This window comes from Elephas maximus, chromosome 6 (assembly GCF_024166365.1).
Source record: "Elephas maximus indicus isolate mEleMax1 chromosome 6, mEleMax1 primary haplotype, whole genome shotgun sequence".
Classification (NCBI taxonomy): Eukaryota; Metazoa; Chordata; class Mammalia; order Proboscidea; family Elephantidae; genus Elephas; species Elephas maximus.
Window position 1 is genome coordinate 85,924,461 of NC_064824.1, and position 15,831 is coordinate 85,940,291.

Here is a 15,831-nt window from a genome sequence, read left to right on the forward strand (position 1 = left end):
ATCTGCTCTTGGTCAGAAAACACAAGTGTTCCAATTAGTGGCTGAAAATGTCAAAACAACCCTCTAAATTCAAGAATGCTTTGAAAGCTCCAGGATTAACAAAAAAAAAAATTATGGTGTCTTAAAATCATACTTTGCTCATAACTTACAAAGTTCTCTCACTTATTTCTCAAAGCAAGTAACTTCAGAAAATAAATTCACTGCTAATTTTCTCTAATAACTCCCTGCCGGGCCCTCTACTATAAGTCAATTATATTTAAGCTCATCTCTTATAAATGATGCTATAAAGTCAAAGACTAGTGGTACACTGAACCATTATCTAACATATTTGAGACTGTTTTAAGAGTTAATATTCATAATTAAAGGAAGGGCAAGTCTCAGCAGAAAAGCAAATAATAGCAATGTATTAGCAAACCTTTTAAACTGGTTTTATGTAGCTTAACTTTCAAATCAACATAAAATAGTTTTAGCAAAGAGAAAAAAAAAAAACCCACAGAATTCCACATGTGAAATGGACATTGCAGGTTAGGCTCAGTAATACAGTACACCTGCAAAAGCCAGAAACTCTGTAAGACAGAAACGGGTCAGAGAAGGAAAATTCAAACGTTTTCCATTAATAGAGAGTGACAGAAGAGTGGTAAGACTGCACCCTGACAAAGGCAAAAAACTTTTGAGATCCAGAAAAGCAAGGCAGTCCCATTGTGTCCTGGCTCTCCCAGTTTTCACTATACTAAGAAATAAAATCAGCCTTGCCATGAAACAGGCTGTGATAATAGACACTGATAAAACCAGCTGAAAAGTTAACAGCAAAGAGTATTTCTCCCAAGTTCATGCAGTAACATAACAGTGTCATAATTATTCTCTTTATTAGGGTGAATGCTGCTTTCTTATCAATGATGTTCCCAGTCCCCTACTGATACTCCTCAGACAAGATTACTGAGATACATAGTACTAAACTGCCCTCGCCTCAGCACAGTAACAAATCCAGATGTGAAATATTGTAAGACCACATACTAAGCATTCTATCACCTTTACAGAATATTATGTAGCCATAAATGAGTAAGAAACAAAGTTTTCTGAGACTGTGGGGCAAGGCTTTGCTATTAGGTGATAGCTGAAACAATTCTAACTGTACTACTTAAGAGTAATTTTGATAGCACCAGTGCTAATAACTTGGTATGTATCAAATGCTTACCCTGTGATCTGCACTGTGTTATATACAATAAGAGCTTATATACATCATCTCATATCATCCTCAGAAAAACCTATGAGGCAGTGACTACTATGACATCTATTTAAAAACGGAGAAAGTAATTTTTTTTATAGGTTAAATATTTGCTCAGGTTTATAAACGGAGGTGGAGTCAAGGCCTTAACTTAGCTTTTCTCTGTTGCTAGACCTAGTAGGCCTTTTTATTGTTAATATCACATTTTATACACTACTGATGACTTCACTACCTTGAAGAAGTTTCATAATGCTGCTTTCGAAAGGATGTGCTAATAGTTGTAAAATAAATTGGCTGCTGTGAATTTCCTGATCAAGGGAGCAAATAAAAAATCACAAAATGTTCTGTTAAGTGCCAGAGAAGAATAAAATTAATGGCCCTCAGACATAATGTTGGAAAAAACAGTGTGTAGGGGGTTAGGGAGAAAGATGTAAGTGTGCCTGTCTGTGTGTGTGTGTGTATGTGTGTGTGTGTTTTGGAGGGTTTTATGCTCCCCAAGGTGAATCAGAAAAAGAAGAAAAGTGGTCATTGTATGGGAAGTTATTTGTCTAGGGTGGTATTTCTGCAAATGGGTTTTCAGAATAATCCAATGAGATTATGCATGGAGCTATGGGAAGAAAAAGTAGGTGAATATCTCTTTGGTCAAATTCAGGAAAGACAAAACAGGAATTTAGATTTTTCCAACCAATGCAAATGGTAACTTCTGAATTAGCAGCCCTTCTCTTATTTTACGTATAAGGAGAAATACATTAATATCTGATACTCTCATATTAAAAAGAATTAAATATTAAACCTCTATATCCGTTTTGTTCTGTAAATTAATAAACACAAGCTCCATGTGGATACAAAAATCTAAAATGCTATCAGGATTTTATATAATTTATTTCAAAAGGTGGAAAAGGACTAATTTGATTAGCTTTTTAAAATTAGTAAGATATATTTACATCTTATGGGATTCAGTTAATTTTGCAAGCATAAAAACATGCTTGCATTTTTAATACATTAGTTTAAGTTTTTAGTTACTGCGTGACCTTGAATTTTCCAAGAAAATATACTTGTATTCTGATTCAAAAATAGAGTATTATAATGGTTGCAAGAGATTCCATATGTAGATCATAAACTCATAAGATCCAGTTGGTAGAAACGTGAGGCCTGTTGATAGCAAGTCCTCACTTTCAGACAGAGCAATGGAGATGGAAATCTGTCTAGCCCATTTTCATAGACTTTAAGGAATAAAAATTTTGCAACTGTATTCAGAATAAATATTAATCTCCAGATGTTTTAAAGATCCATAATAAAGCTAACTGATAAATAGCATAATTCAATGTCAATAAGCCTTTGAATCTACCTTGTTATACTTCAGTAACAAAATAACTATATAAAAAATAATCTCTAAATATGTAAATTATCTCAAGGAAGTATATGTACCGTATTTTTTAACTTACCATATTACATTATCTTTATAGCATAGTGATGGGTTTAAATTAGAATATTTTATAATTAATTGAGCTATATTATAAAAAATATGAAATAATTAGTGATACACAAGGTAAGTGAAAACTATCTGTTTACTAGTTATTTTCTCAAATACCTTTCCCAAATCAAAGGAGGGAAAGGTAAGTTCTAGGTCAAAACTCTAAGGAGACAGACATTCCTTGCATGTATTCGCATGGTTATTTCCTCAGCAATTTTCTTTTCCTTACTATTTTCCTGAATGCTGAATAATGTTTAATGGGACTTCCACATTGATTTAAGTGCTAGAGCTTCTCTTTATTGGGAAATCTTGAGCCGCTATTACACAGGCAAGGAGTTTAGCACTGATAAATAACAACCATTTTCAGGTCTTTATTTTACTTCTTCCTGTTTCTGTAAAACACAAAGTCAATATTCATAAGAAAGCCTTTTAAAAGTTATTTTTTGTTTATATTTTAAATTTATAGGGCACAAAATTACTGTCTACATATTTTGCAATTATTTTAGGAAATGTTTAGTTACACGTACATTCCATTAAGCAGCTGTAAAAAGTCTAGTAAAACACAAACACTTTGTGATAATCCAATTTTTTGTAACTGGATTCCCCTTTGGCTTTTGTCTGTCAACAGTCCAGTACTCAAATGAGGACAAGCTAAAGTTTTCAGCTTCTGTTGGGTTGAGTGAGGGCTGGTGGTAGAGTAACAAAATAAGTCTTCTGGTAACTTGGTCGTAACTAGTTGGTTGTGTAAATATGTAACTATTTTACTTTTTATGAGGAGACCTACTGAATGAAAAATACTGTTTTACATTAATAATGTGACTTTGCATTTCATGCAACTCAATAGTTTATCACATCATAGTCAATTTAGAGAATTTTATATAACTATCCTATCTGAAAAATGAAAAATACTTCATAAACTGATTTTCTATTATGGGTTACCTCATATAAAAACTGAATCTCTTCAGATATAAGTCCCAGAATCCCAAAGTACTAAGAATAAAAAGATCATACCCTAGACTTATTTAATAAAAGGTCTACTGATACTTGTTTCATTTAATTATGTTTGCTATATGGAGGAGAAAGAAATACAGGTATAATCTCATTACATTTATGATTCAGTATCTTTGAATTTCATGGGAAAAAGAGTCAGAAAAATATTAGGGTCAGACAAGTGAGTCAGCTGGTTGGTTTGTAGTTACCATGCCTTTGGTGCTAATATCATGTACTGTACTCATCTCTGAGGATTCATGACAAATTCAGCACTAATATTGTGCTGAGGTTTAGATTTGTGTTTTCTTATTGGCATTCTTGAATAAATGATGTTCTAAATCCCATATAATTTTACCTAAAGGAAAATTCAAGTATATTAAAAGCCATCCTTGTATTTCCTAAACTAAAGGAGTAAAAAGAAGGGTAAATTATGCTTGCCTTGTCAAGAAGCATCATGTCTACTCACTTCACAACATTTAACTAGCCTCAATCATTTATAAAAGTGGCCTGATTTTATATGAGGAAGAGCCTCGACGAGATCAATAGACACAGTGGCTGTAACAAAGGGCTCAAACATAGCAATGATTGTGAGGATGGTGGAGGACCAGGCAGTGTTTTGTTCTGTTGTTGCACATAGGGCCACTAGGAGTGGGAACTGACTTGATGGCACCTAACAACGATCTTATACCAAGAGGTACTAAAATTTCATCCTATTAATTTGTACTAAGATTTACAAAAATATAGTCATACTATTAAAACTAGGCTTTTCACCAGATACCAAAAAGTGAAATGCACTTTAAAGGCAAACTGTATTCCATTAGAAAAAGTTCTACTTCAATCGCAAACACATATGAACTAAAGGTTTTATATGGTCATGGCGTAGGCATTCTGAGATAACAGATCCTTAGAATTAGTGTTTTCTAACATTAACGACCCCCACGTGTCTGTCAGTTTGTTGTACTGTGGGGGCTTGCATGTTGCTGTGATGGTGGAAGCTATGCCACCAGTATTCAGATATCAGCAGGGTCACCCATGGAGGACAGGTTTCAGCTGAGCTTCCAGAATAAGACAGACTAGGATGAAGGACCCAGAAGTCTACTTCTGAAAAGCATTAGCCAGTAAAAACCTTATGAATAGCAGTGGAACTCTGTCTGATATACTGCAGGAAGATGAGTTCCCCTTTTGAGGCACTCAAAAGATGACTGGGGAGAGCTGCCTCCTCAAAGTAGAGTCGGCCTTAATGACTTGGATGGAGTAAAGCTTTCGGGACCTTCATTCACCGAGGTGGCACGAATCAAAATGAGAAGAAACAGCTGCAAACATCCATTAATACTCGGAACCTGGAATGTACAAGGTATGAATCTAGGAAAATTGGAAATTGTCAAAAATGAAATGGAATGCATAAACGTCGATATCCTAAGCATTAGTGAGCTGAAATGGACTGGTATTGGCCATTTTGAATCAGACAATCACATAGTCTACTATGCTGGGAATGACAACTTGAACAGGAATGGTGTTGCATTCATCATCAAAAAGAACATTTCAAGATCTATCCTGAAGTACAATGCTGTTAGTGATAGGATAATATCCATATGCCTAGAAGACCAGTTAATACGACTATTATTCAAATGTATGCACCAACCACTAGGGCCAAAGATGAAGAAATAGAAGATTTTTACCAACTGCTACAGTCTGAAATTGACTGAACATGCACTCAAGATGCATTGATAATCATTGGCAACTGGAATGAGAAAGTTGGAAACAAAGAAGGATCGGTAGTTGGAAAACATGGCCTTGGTGATAGAACCAATGCTGGAGATAGAAGGACAGAATTTTGCAAGACCAACGACTTCTTCATTGCAAATACCTTCTTTCACAAACATAAACGGTGACTATACACATGGAGCTAGCCACATGGAACACACAGAAATCAAACTGACTACATCTGTGTAAAAAGACAATGGAAAAGCTCAATATCATCAGTCAGAACAAGGCCAGCAGCAAACTGTGGAACAGACCATCAACTGTTCATATGCAAGTTCAAGCTGAAACTGAAGAAAATCAGAGCAAGTCCACAAGAGCCAAAATATGACCTTAAGTATATCCCACCTGAATTTATAGACCATCTGAATAACAGATTTGACACATTGAACACTAGTGACTGCAGACCAGATGAGTTGTGGAATGACATCTAGGACATCATCCATGAAGAAAGCAAGAGGTCACTGAAAAGACAGGAAAGAAAGAAAAGACCAAGATGGATGTCAGAGGAGACTCTGAAACTTGCTCTCAAACATCAAGCAGGTAAAGCAAAAGGAAGAATTGATGAAATAAAAGCACTGAACAGAAAATTTCAAAGGGCAGCTTGAGTGGACAAAGTATTATAATGACATGTGCAAAGAACGGGAGATGGAAAACCAAAAGGGAGGAACATGCTCGGCATTTCTAAAGCTTAAAGAATTGAAGAAGAAATTCAAGCCTCGAGTTGCAATAGTGAAGGATTCTATGGGGAAAATATTAAATGATGCAGGAAGCATCAAAAGAAGATGGAAGGAATATACAGTCTTTATACCAAAAGGAATTAGTCGATGTTCAACCACTTCAAGAGGTGGCATGTGATCAGGAACTGATGGTACTGAAGGAAGAAGTCCATGCTGCTCTGAAGGCATTGGTGAAAAACAAGGTTCCAGGAATTGATGGAATATCAATTGAGATGTATCCACAAACAGCTGCAGCGCTGGAGGTGCTCACTTGTCTATGCCAAGAAATATGGAAGACAGCTTCCTGGCCAACTGACTGGAAGAGATCCATATTTATCCCCATTCCCAAGAAAGGTGATCCGACCGAATGTGGAAATTATACAACAATATCACTAATATCACATGCAAGCAAAATTCTGCTGAAGATCATCGAAAAACAGCTGCAGCAGTATATCGACAGGGAACTTCCAGAAATTTAGGCCACTTTCAGAGGAGGATGTGGAACCAGGGATATCATTGCTGATGTCAGATGAATCCTGGCTGAAAGTAGAGAATACCAGAAGGATGTTTACCTGTGTTTTATTGACTATGCAAAGGTATTTGACTGTGTGGATCATAACAAACTATGGATAACACTGCAAAGAATGGGAATTCCAGAACACTTAACTGTGCTCAAGAGGAACCTTTACATAGATCAAGAGGCAGTTGTTCGGACAGAACAAGGGGATACTGACTGGTTTAAAGTCAGGAAAGGTGTGCGTCAGGGTTGTATTCTTTCACCATACCTATTTAATCTGTATGCTGAACAAATAATCTGAGAAGCTGGACTATATGAAGAAGAACGGGGCATCAGGATTGGAGGAAGACTCATTAACAACCTGCGTTATGCAGATGACACGACCTTGTTTGCTGAAAGTAAATAGGACTTGAAGCATTTACTAATGAAGTTCGAAGATCACAGCCTTCAGTGTGGATTGCACCTCAACATAAAGAAAACGAAAATCCTCACAACTGGACCAATGAGCAACATCAGGATAAATGGAGAAAAGATTGAAGTTGTCAAGGATTTCATTTTACTTGGACCCATAATCAACAGCCATGGAAGCAGCAGTCAAGAAATCAAAAGACGCATTGCATTGGGTAAAACTGCTGCAAAGGACTCTTTAAAGTGTTGAAGAGCAAAGATGTCACCTTGAAGACTAAGGTGCACCTGACCCAAGCCATGGTATTTTCAATTGCATCTATGCATGTGAAAGCTGGGCAATGAATAAGGAAGACAGAAGAAGAGTCGATGCCTTTGAATTGTGGTGTTGGCGAAGAATACTGAATATACATACCATGGACTGCCAAAAGAACAAACAAGTCTGTCTTGGAGGAAGTACAGGCAGAATGCTCCTTAGAGGCAAGGATGGCGAGACTGCATCTTACGTAATTTGGACATGTCGTCAGGAGGGATCAGGCCCTGGAGAAGGACAGCATGCTTGGCAGAGTACAGGGTCAGCGGAAAAGAGAAAGACCCTCAACGAGGTGGATTGGCACAGTGGCTGCAACAATGAACTTAAGCATAACTATGATTGTGTGTTTGGCTCAGGATCGGGCAGTGTTTCTTTCTGTTGTGCATAGGGTCACCATGAGTCGGAACCGACTTGGTGGCACCTAACAACAACAACAACATTAATGAATTTTTCATTGTCTTCTTTTCCCAAACTTTTTCATAGTAGAAGAATGACTTATGGTCCCACACCACACCCCCAAGAACAAAAGGATATACTTTAATTTCCATTACTGACTTTCAGAGATAAAAACCAAAACCAAACCCATTGCCGTCAAGTCAATTCTGACTCATAGCAACCCTAATAGGACAGAATAGAACTGCCCCATAGGATTTCCAAGGAGTGGCTGGTGGACTCGGTTAGCTGCTGAGCTCTTACCAGGCACTAAAATCACAGCTTGATTCCTATTTTCCACAACTGTTAAGTGGGCAATAGAGTGAATATTAAAATATGATTTTACTTAGTGATTTTTAAAACATAATCCATTGATATTCATAGATATGATGTGAAAATTATGTTAAAATTAAAGAATTATCAGCTCTAACATCCTACCCAAAATTCTGAATGTTTTGTTTCTTCAGACATGTGAAAGCAGAACACGAAAAGAGCAGTAAGAAAAATTAGGAATTAAATGGTAACGGTAAAAGAAAAAGTGTACCATTTTTTCTTTCTTACATCACTAATCAAATTTAAAACGAAAATTGGCATTTGTAGTTTTCAAAATTATCTTTTTAATAGGAAAATTTTCACTGTTCTGTGCGAGAGTAAATTACCATTAAAGTAACTATTTGATCAATTTCAGTGTAAATGCACTCATGTATGATGTTATTTACACAATATGCTCAGTTTAGATATGAAGCTGATCTGACAATCTTCTAGTAAAGACCAAAGAATTATAATAATTGATTTCAAACAATTTAATAATTTCAAATGTTTGTTACATTGCTAATGCTTTGGAGTTTTGAGTACTGTGCTGTTACACTATATTTATAGATTATCTCTAGCTTTATAAATTATATTAGTTTCCTTTTGCTATTGCAACAAATCATCGCAGTTCTAGTGACTTAAAACAACACAAGTTTATCAATTTACAGTTCTGACGTTCAGAAATCCAACATTAGTCTTATACCCAATAGCCGTCAAGTCAATTCCGACTCATAGCGACCCTATTGGACAGAGTAGAACTGCCCCATAGGGTTTCCAAAGAGCGCCTGGTGGATTTGAACTGCCAATCTTTTGGTTAGCAGCCATAACTCTTAACCACTATGCCTCCAGGGTTTCCATTAGTCTTACTGGGCTAAAATCATGGTGCTTGCAATGCTGCATTCCTTTTGGGAGGCTTTCAGGAATAATTTGTTTCCTTGTTTATCCAGCTTCTAGAGGTCACCCACGTTTCTTGGATCATAAGCTCCTTCCTCCATGTTCGAAGACAGTACCACAACATCTTTCTGACTGCTTCCATCATCACATCTCTGTCTGACTACTCTTCTGCCTCCCACTTCTACTTTAAAGGGCCCGTGTGAATACATGGGGCCCACCAGGATAATCTCCCTGTTTTAAAGTCAGCTGATTAGCAGCATTAATTCCTTTTTGCCATATGTTATGGATTCAATTATGTCCCTTCAAAATATGTTTTGGAATTCTAACCCTCATACCTGTGGATGTAATCACACTTGGGAGTAGGGTTTTCTTTTTTCTGTTAATGAAGCCATAAAGTATAGGGTGTGTCTTAAACTAAAGACTTTTGAGATATAAAAAGAGCAGATTAGACACAGAGACAAACCCATTACAAACCCTTTGCCTTCGAGTTGATTCCCACTCATAGCATCCATATAGGGGAGAGTAGAATTGCCCCGTAGGGTTTCCAGGGAGCAGCAGGTAGATTTGAACTGCCGACCTTTCAGTTAGCAGTCGAGGTCTTAACCACTGCTCTACCAGGCTCCAGACATAGACACACAGAGACAAGCAAGCAAAAATCTGGGAAAGGTAGATGCCACCTGGAGATCTCCAAGGAACTCAAGAATGCTGGGGCTAGAGAAGCTGAGACAAGAACCGTCCCCAGAGCAGACAGACAGAGAGCCTTTCCCTGGAACCGGTGACCTTAATTTGGACTTCTAGCCTCCTGAACTGCAAGAGAATAAATTTCTGTCCTTTAAAACCACTCACTTGTTTTATTGCTATTACAGCAGCGCTAAGAAACTAAGATACCGTATAATCTAACATAGTCACAGGTTCCAGGGATGTGGACATTTTCACAAGCCATTATTCTGTCTATCCAATCATTTCAAAATTTTGGTAGAGGAAGAAAGGAACCAGTAAAATTAGTTAAAAAGAATTACTGTGGGTTGACTGGAAGGAATTCCCAAATTGTGGTACAGATTCAATAAAATCCTAATAAAAATCTCAGTGAGTAAATTTTGGAAAATGATAAGATTATTTTAAAATTAACATGGAAATAATTTCCACTTAAGATAAAATGAAATGTAGTATACCATAATTGTTTACATGTAAGTTTAAGAAAGGTTGTGGAATACACTTCTGTTTTGGCACAGAATGGACAGATTTTTTTTTTTTTAATCAGGTATATTATTTGTTCCAAGTCTAATATTAAAATATGGCAATAAATATAAATTTTATGTGATATTTTGGCATTCATTTTTTATGAAAAGTAGCTTGATTCTGAATATATTTGTATTTCTATGCAAGTAATAATTTAAATCTAGAACCATAGAATTTCAGAACTATAAAATACCCTAGGGGTTATTTGGTTCAGTTTTTCTTAGACTCACCTTTCTGGAAGCCTAGCATCATTGAGATATCTAACAGTTGTTTGTTATCTGAAGCCAAATTTATTTAGGAAACAGAATGTTAACAAGGTAAAATAATATTTACTTCTTCACTTCTTCGCTTCTTTAATGTGCTTAGATGAATTGTAAATTCCCAAGAGGGAGTATAGTTTGCAATATTTTTAAAACTCATTTGACTATCAAATGTCATACGGGTCTAATATTCTAAACAATGTATTTTGAGAGATGTTGCCCTGGAGAGTGTCCAATAAACACTTTCATTATCCATTTCAAAGTATTCTTTAGAGAGGCATCTGGACAGATAAATGAGAGATGTCCAGATAGAATTTAGCAGAGAAAATTGGGTTATCCTTTGTGTGATACAGCCAATTCAGGAAAAAAAATCTGTCAAATGGAAAATTTGTCTAAGGCATTATCAGTCTCTTCTATTAAGTCATAGTCATCAAACACCTTTTCAATATCTTTCTACCCGTTATGTTGCTGTTCCTTTCCTCCACCCTTCAGATTCACAGTCTTTGATGTTCTCCCCTTTCTTTCCCATTCTACACCTTATTTCACAAAATAAATCTCTCACCTACTGCATCTCATTATTTATTACATAAGCAATATCTTTTTGCGGACCACTTGATTTGGGCTTTGTTCTGTATTATAATTCTGACAGCCATCAGAATCATTGCAAGGGGTGAGGGGAGATAGATTTGAGAAAAGGCCAAATCTGACAGTTTATACTATGCAGACAAAAACATCTCTTACCAGTTCTGTCTTGTCTGACTATATCAGAACATCAGTGTTCTCATATCATTATCTGTTCCCAGGCATTGAGCCATGCATTGGAACCCTGGTGCCTGTCACATGGAAAGTACATAATGGATATGTATTGATTTTTTAAATCAGAGTAATGGAATCATAATAATTTTTTTTTTCTTTTGGAGATAAGTGAATATACAGTAAAAAACAGAGTCATTGCTAATAGATATTTCTTGGAGCTAAGGTCAGGGAAATTTTAAAACTAAAACATGAAGAACAATAGATTGGTGAATATTCCATTCATTTTACATAGTCTTATAAGCTACATACACGAAAAATAAATTAAACAGCCATTTTGTTAAATAGATACTAAACCTGATAACCCACAAGTTCAAACAAACATCAATTGCAGGAGGAATACCTACAGAAACTGTGGGCATCATAACATGGTTGGCAAGAAATGGTGCGTTCAAAAGCACTTCACATAAAATGGTATTTTCAGTTAAAATGATGTTTCCTGAATTTGCCCTTTCAAGATGCACTTCTGATATTCCATCATCAGTAATGTTCTTCCCAGGCACTTAGCAAGTGTCCTGAGAACCTCTTGTTTACATGAATTACACAGCCCATTGTTGTAGCTACTGTGTCAATCCATCTTGTCGAGGATCTTCCTCTTTTTTGTTGACCCTCTACTTTACCAAGCATGATGTTCTTCTCCAAGGACTGGTCCTGCCTGATAACATGTCCAAAGTACATGAGACAAAGTCTCACCATCATTGCTTCTAAGGAGTATCTTGATTGTACTTGTTCCAAGATAGATTTGTTCTTTATCCTGGCAGTCATGGTATATTCAATATTCTCCAGCACCATAATTCAAAGGCATCAATTCTTCTTCAGTCTTCCTTATTCATTGTCCAGATATCACATACACATGAGGTGAGTGAAAATACCACAGCTTGGGTCAGGTGCACATTAGTTCACAAAGTAACATCTTTTCTTTCTCAGCCTTTAAAGAGGTCTTTTGCAGCATATTTGCCCAATGCAATACATCCTTTGATTTCTTCACTGCTACCTCGTAGGGCATCAATTGTGGATCCAAGTAAAATGAAATCCTTGACAATTTTAATATTTTCTGTGTTTATCATGTTGTTGCTTATTGGTCCAGTTGTGAGGATTTTTATTTTCTTTATGTTGAGGTATAAGCCATACTGAAGGCTTTGATCTTCATCAAGGGTTTCAAATCCTCTTCCCTTTCAGCAAGCAGTTTTGTGTCATCTGTATATCCTATACATCACAGGTTGTTAGCCTCCCTCCAACCCTGATGCCATGTTCTTCTTATAGTGCAGCTTCTTGGATTATTTGCTCAGAAGACAGATTGAATAAGTATGGTGAAAGGATACAACACTGACACACATCTTTTCTATTTTTAAGCTATCCAATATCGCCTTGTTCTGCTAAAATTACTGCCCGTCTATGTACAGGTTTTACATGAGTACAATTAAGAGTTCCAGAATTCCCATTCTTCCCAATGTTATTCATAATTATTATGATCCACACTGTCAAATGCCCTTATTGCATAGTCAATAAAACACAGGTAAACATCTTTCTGGTATCCTCTGCTTTCAGCCAAGATCCATCTGACATCATCAATGATATCCCTCATTCCCATTACTCTTCTGAATCAGGTTTGAATTCCTGGCAGTTCCCTGTCGATATACTACTGCACCCATTTTTTAAAAATCTTTGGTAAAATTTTACTTTTGTGTGATATTAATGATACTGTTTGATAATTTTTGCATTCAGTTGGATCACCTTTCTTTGGAATGGGTGCAAATATGGATCCCCTCCAGTTGGTTGGCCAGGAAGCTGTCTTCCAAATTTCTTGGCATTGACAAGTGAGTGCTTTCAGCCTTGTATCCATTTGTTGAAAACTCTCAGTTGGTATTCCATCAAATTCTGGGTCCTTGTTTTTCTCCAATGCCTTTAGTACAGCTTGGACTTCTTCCTTCAATACCATCGGTTTTTGATGATATGCTACCTCCTGAAATGGTTGAGCATTGACTAATTCTTTTTGGTAGAGTGACTGTGTATTCTTTCCATCTTTCGATGCTTCCCTGCATAGTTCAGTATTTTGCCTACAGAATCCTTCAATATTGCAACTCAAGGCTTGAATTTTTTCTTCAGCTCTTTCAGCTTGAGAAATGTTAAGTGAATTCTTCCCTTTTGGTTTTCTAACTCCAGGCCTTGGCATATGTCATTACAATACTTTGTCTTTCACAGACACCCTTTGAAATCTTCTGTTCAGCTTTTTTACCTCTTCATTTCTTCCTTTCGGTTTAGCTACTCTATGTTCAAGAGAAGTTGCAGAGTGTATTCTGACATTCATTTTGGTCTTTTCTTTCTTTCCTGTCTTTTAAGTGACCTTTTTCTGACTTCAGATATGATGTCCTTGATGTCATCCCACAACTCATATGGTCTTTGGTCATAGTGTTCAATGCATCAAATGTATTATTGAGATGGTCTCCAAATTCAGGTGAGATATACTCAAGGTTGTACTTTGGCTCTCACGGACTTGCTATAATTTTCCACAGCTTCAAATTGAATTTGAATATGAGCAATTGATGTCTGTTCTGCAACTGGTCTCTTGCCTTATTCTCACTGATGATCCACTGGGGTAGTCTGTTTGATTCCTGTGCATTCCATCTGATGATATACACATGTATAGTTGCCTATTATGTTGTTGAAAAAAGGTATTTGCAGTGAATAAGTTATTGGTCTTGCAAAATTCTGTCATACTATTTCTGGTGTTGTTTCTATCACCAGGGCCATATTTCCCAACTACTGAATTCTTCTTCTTTGTTTTCAACTTTCACTTTCTAATTACCAGTAATTATCAATGCATCTTGATTGCACGTTCAATCAATTTTAGACTACAGAAGTTGGTAAAAGTCTTCAGTTTCTCCATCTATGGCATTAGTGGTTAGCACGTAAATTGGAATAATAGTCATATAAACTGGTCTTCCTTGTAGGCATGTGGATATTATCCTATCACTAATAGCGCTGTGCTTTAGGATAGACCTTGAAATGTTCTTTGTGATGATAAAGGCAACACCATTCCTCTTCAATTTGTCATTCCTGGCATAGTAGGCTATATGATTGTCTAATTCAAAATGGTCAATACCAGTCCATTTCAGCTCACTAATGACTACGATATTGATCTTTATGTGTTCCATTTTATTTTTGATGATTTCCAATTTTCCTAATTTCATACTTCGTACATTCCATGTTCCAATTATTGATGGATGTTTACATCAGCAAGTGAAGGTCCCGAAAGCTTTACTCCATCCATGTCATTTAAGTAGACTCTACTTTGAAGAGACAGCTCTTCCCCAGTCGTATTTTGAGTGCCTTTCAAACAGAGGGGCTTAACCCCCCACACTATATCAGACCACGTTTCATTGATATTTATAAGGTTTTCATCGGCCAATTTTTTTAGAAGCAGATCTCCAGGTCCTTCTTCCCCTTCTGTGTTAGTCTGAAAGTTTCTCTGAAACCTGTCCACCATGGGTGACCCCGCTGGCTGGTATTTGATATACTGGTGACATAGTTTCCAGAATCACAGCAATGTGAAAGCTACCACAGTACAACAAATTGACAGATGAGTCTTGGGATTAAGGGATAGAAATATTATTTTTCAACTTCTGCATTTTTTAAGTAATAAGAGTTGGTAGTTTAGAATCAAATGGCATTGTTCTAACCCTCATTTTAATAAGCTGGTGTCTTCAGTTTTGTTTCCCAAGTGAATGCATTGCTTTTGCTATAAGTGATAAAAAGGTTGAAAAAAATGTGAAGGATCACAGAAACAAATTAAAGGCTGCCAGGGTTGAATGGAGCAGAAAAAAGAAGCAATTGCATAGAGTTAATGCCGAAAAATAATAAGAAAAAAGGCATTCTCAAAGGATGTTCATAAAAGATTTGTAAAAATATTTCAAAGTAAATTTTGTGTATTTTCTTTTTCATTACAAAATAACTTTATTTATATTGAAATACACCATTATATTATTTTAAAATAAATTGACCTGATGTTGAAACCTCTCAAACTAGTATAAACAGAATAAATTCATTAATATTGTGAATATTTAAATTGAGCTTTATATGGGGAGAGTTTTTTTTTTTTCAAAGGAAAATAATAAATTTCTTTACTTCTGTAATTTCTGGATTTTGAATTTTAGTGCCAGAAACAAAGAATTACTCAAAAAAAGATGGAGGCCTATTAAAAAGACACAAGAGCCAGCTTGAAGGGCCTTCCAATGGTCAAATTATGGGTACTTTCAGTATTAAAATATATAATGACGGTAATAGATTATGGCACATTAAATTTAAGAATTGTTGAATAAATAAATGGGAAGAAGGGAAAGCTCTCCTGTACAGTAAACTGAGAACTAATACATACTGAATAGTATAAGCAATGAGGGAATGAAAAAATCCTTTCAAAATTTAATAAGCCCTGCAAAATGTTGTTGGTAAATTAAGCAGCTTCATAATCTGTGTTCAT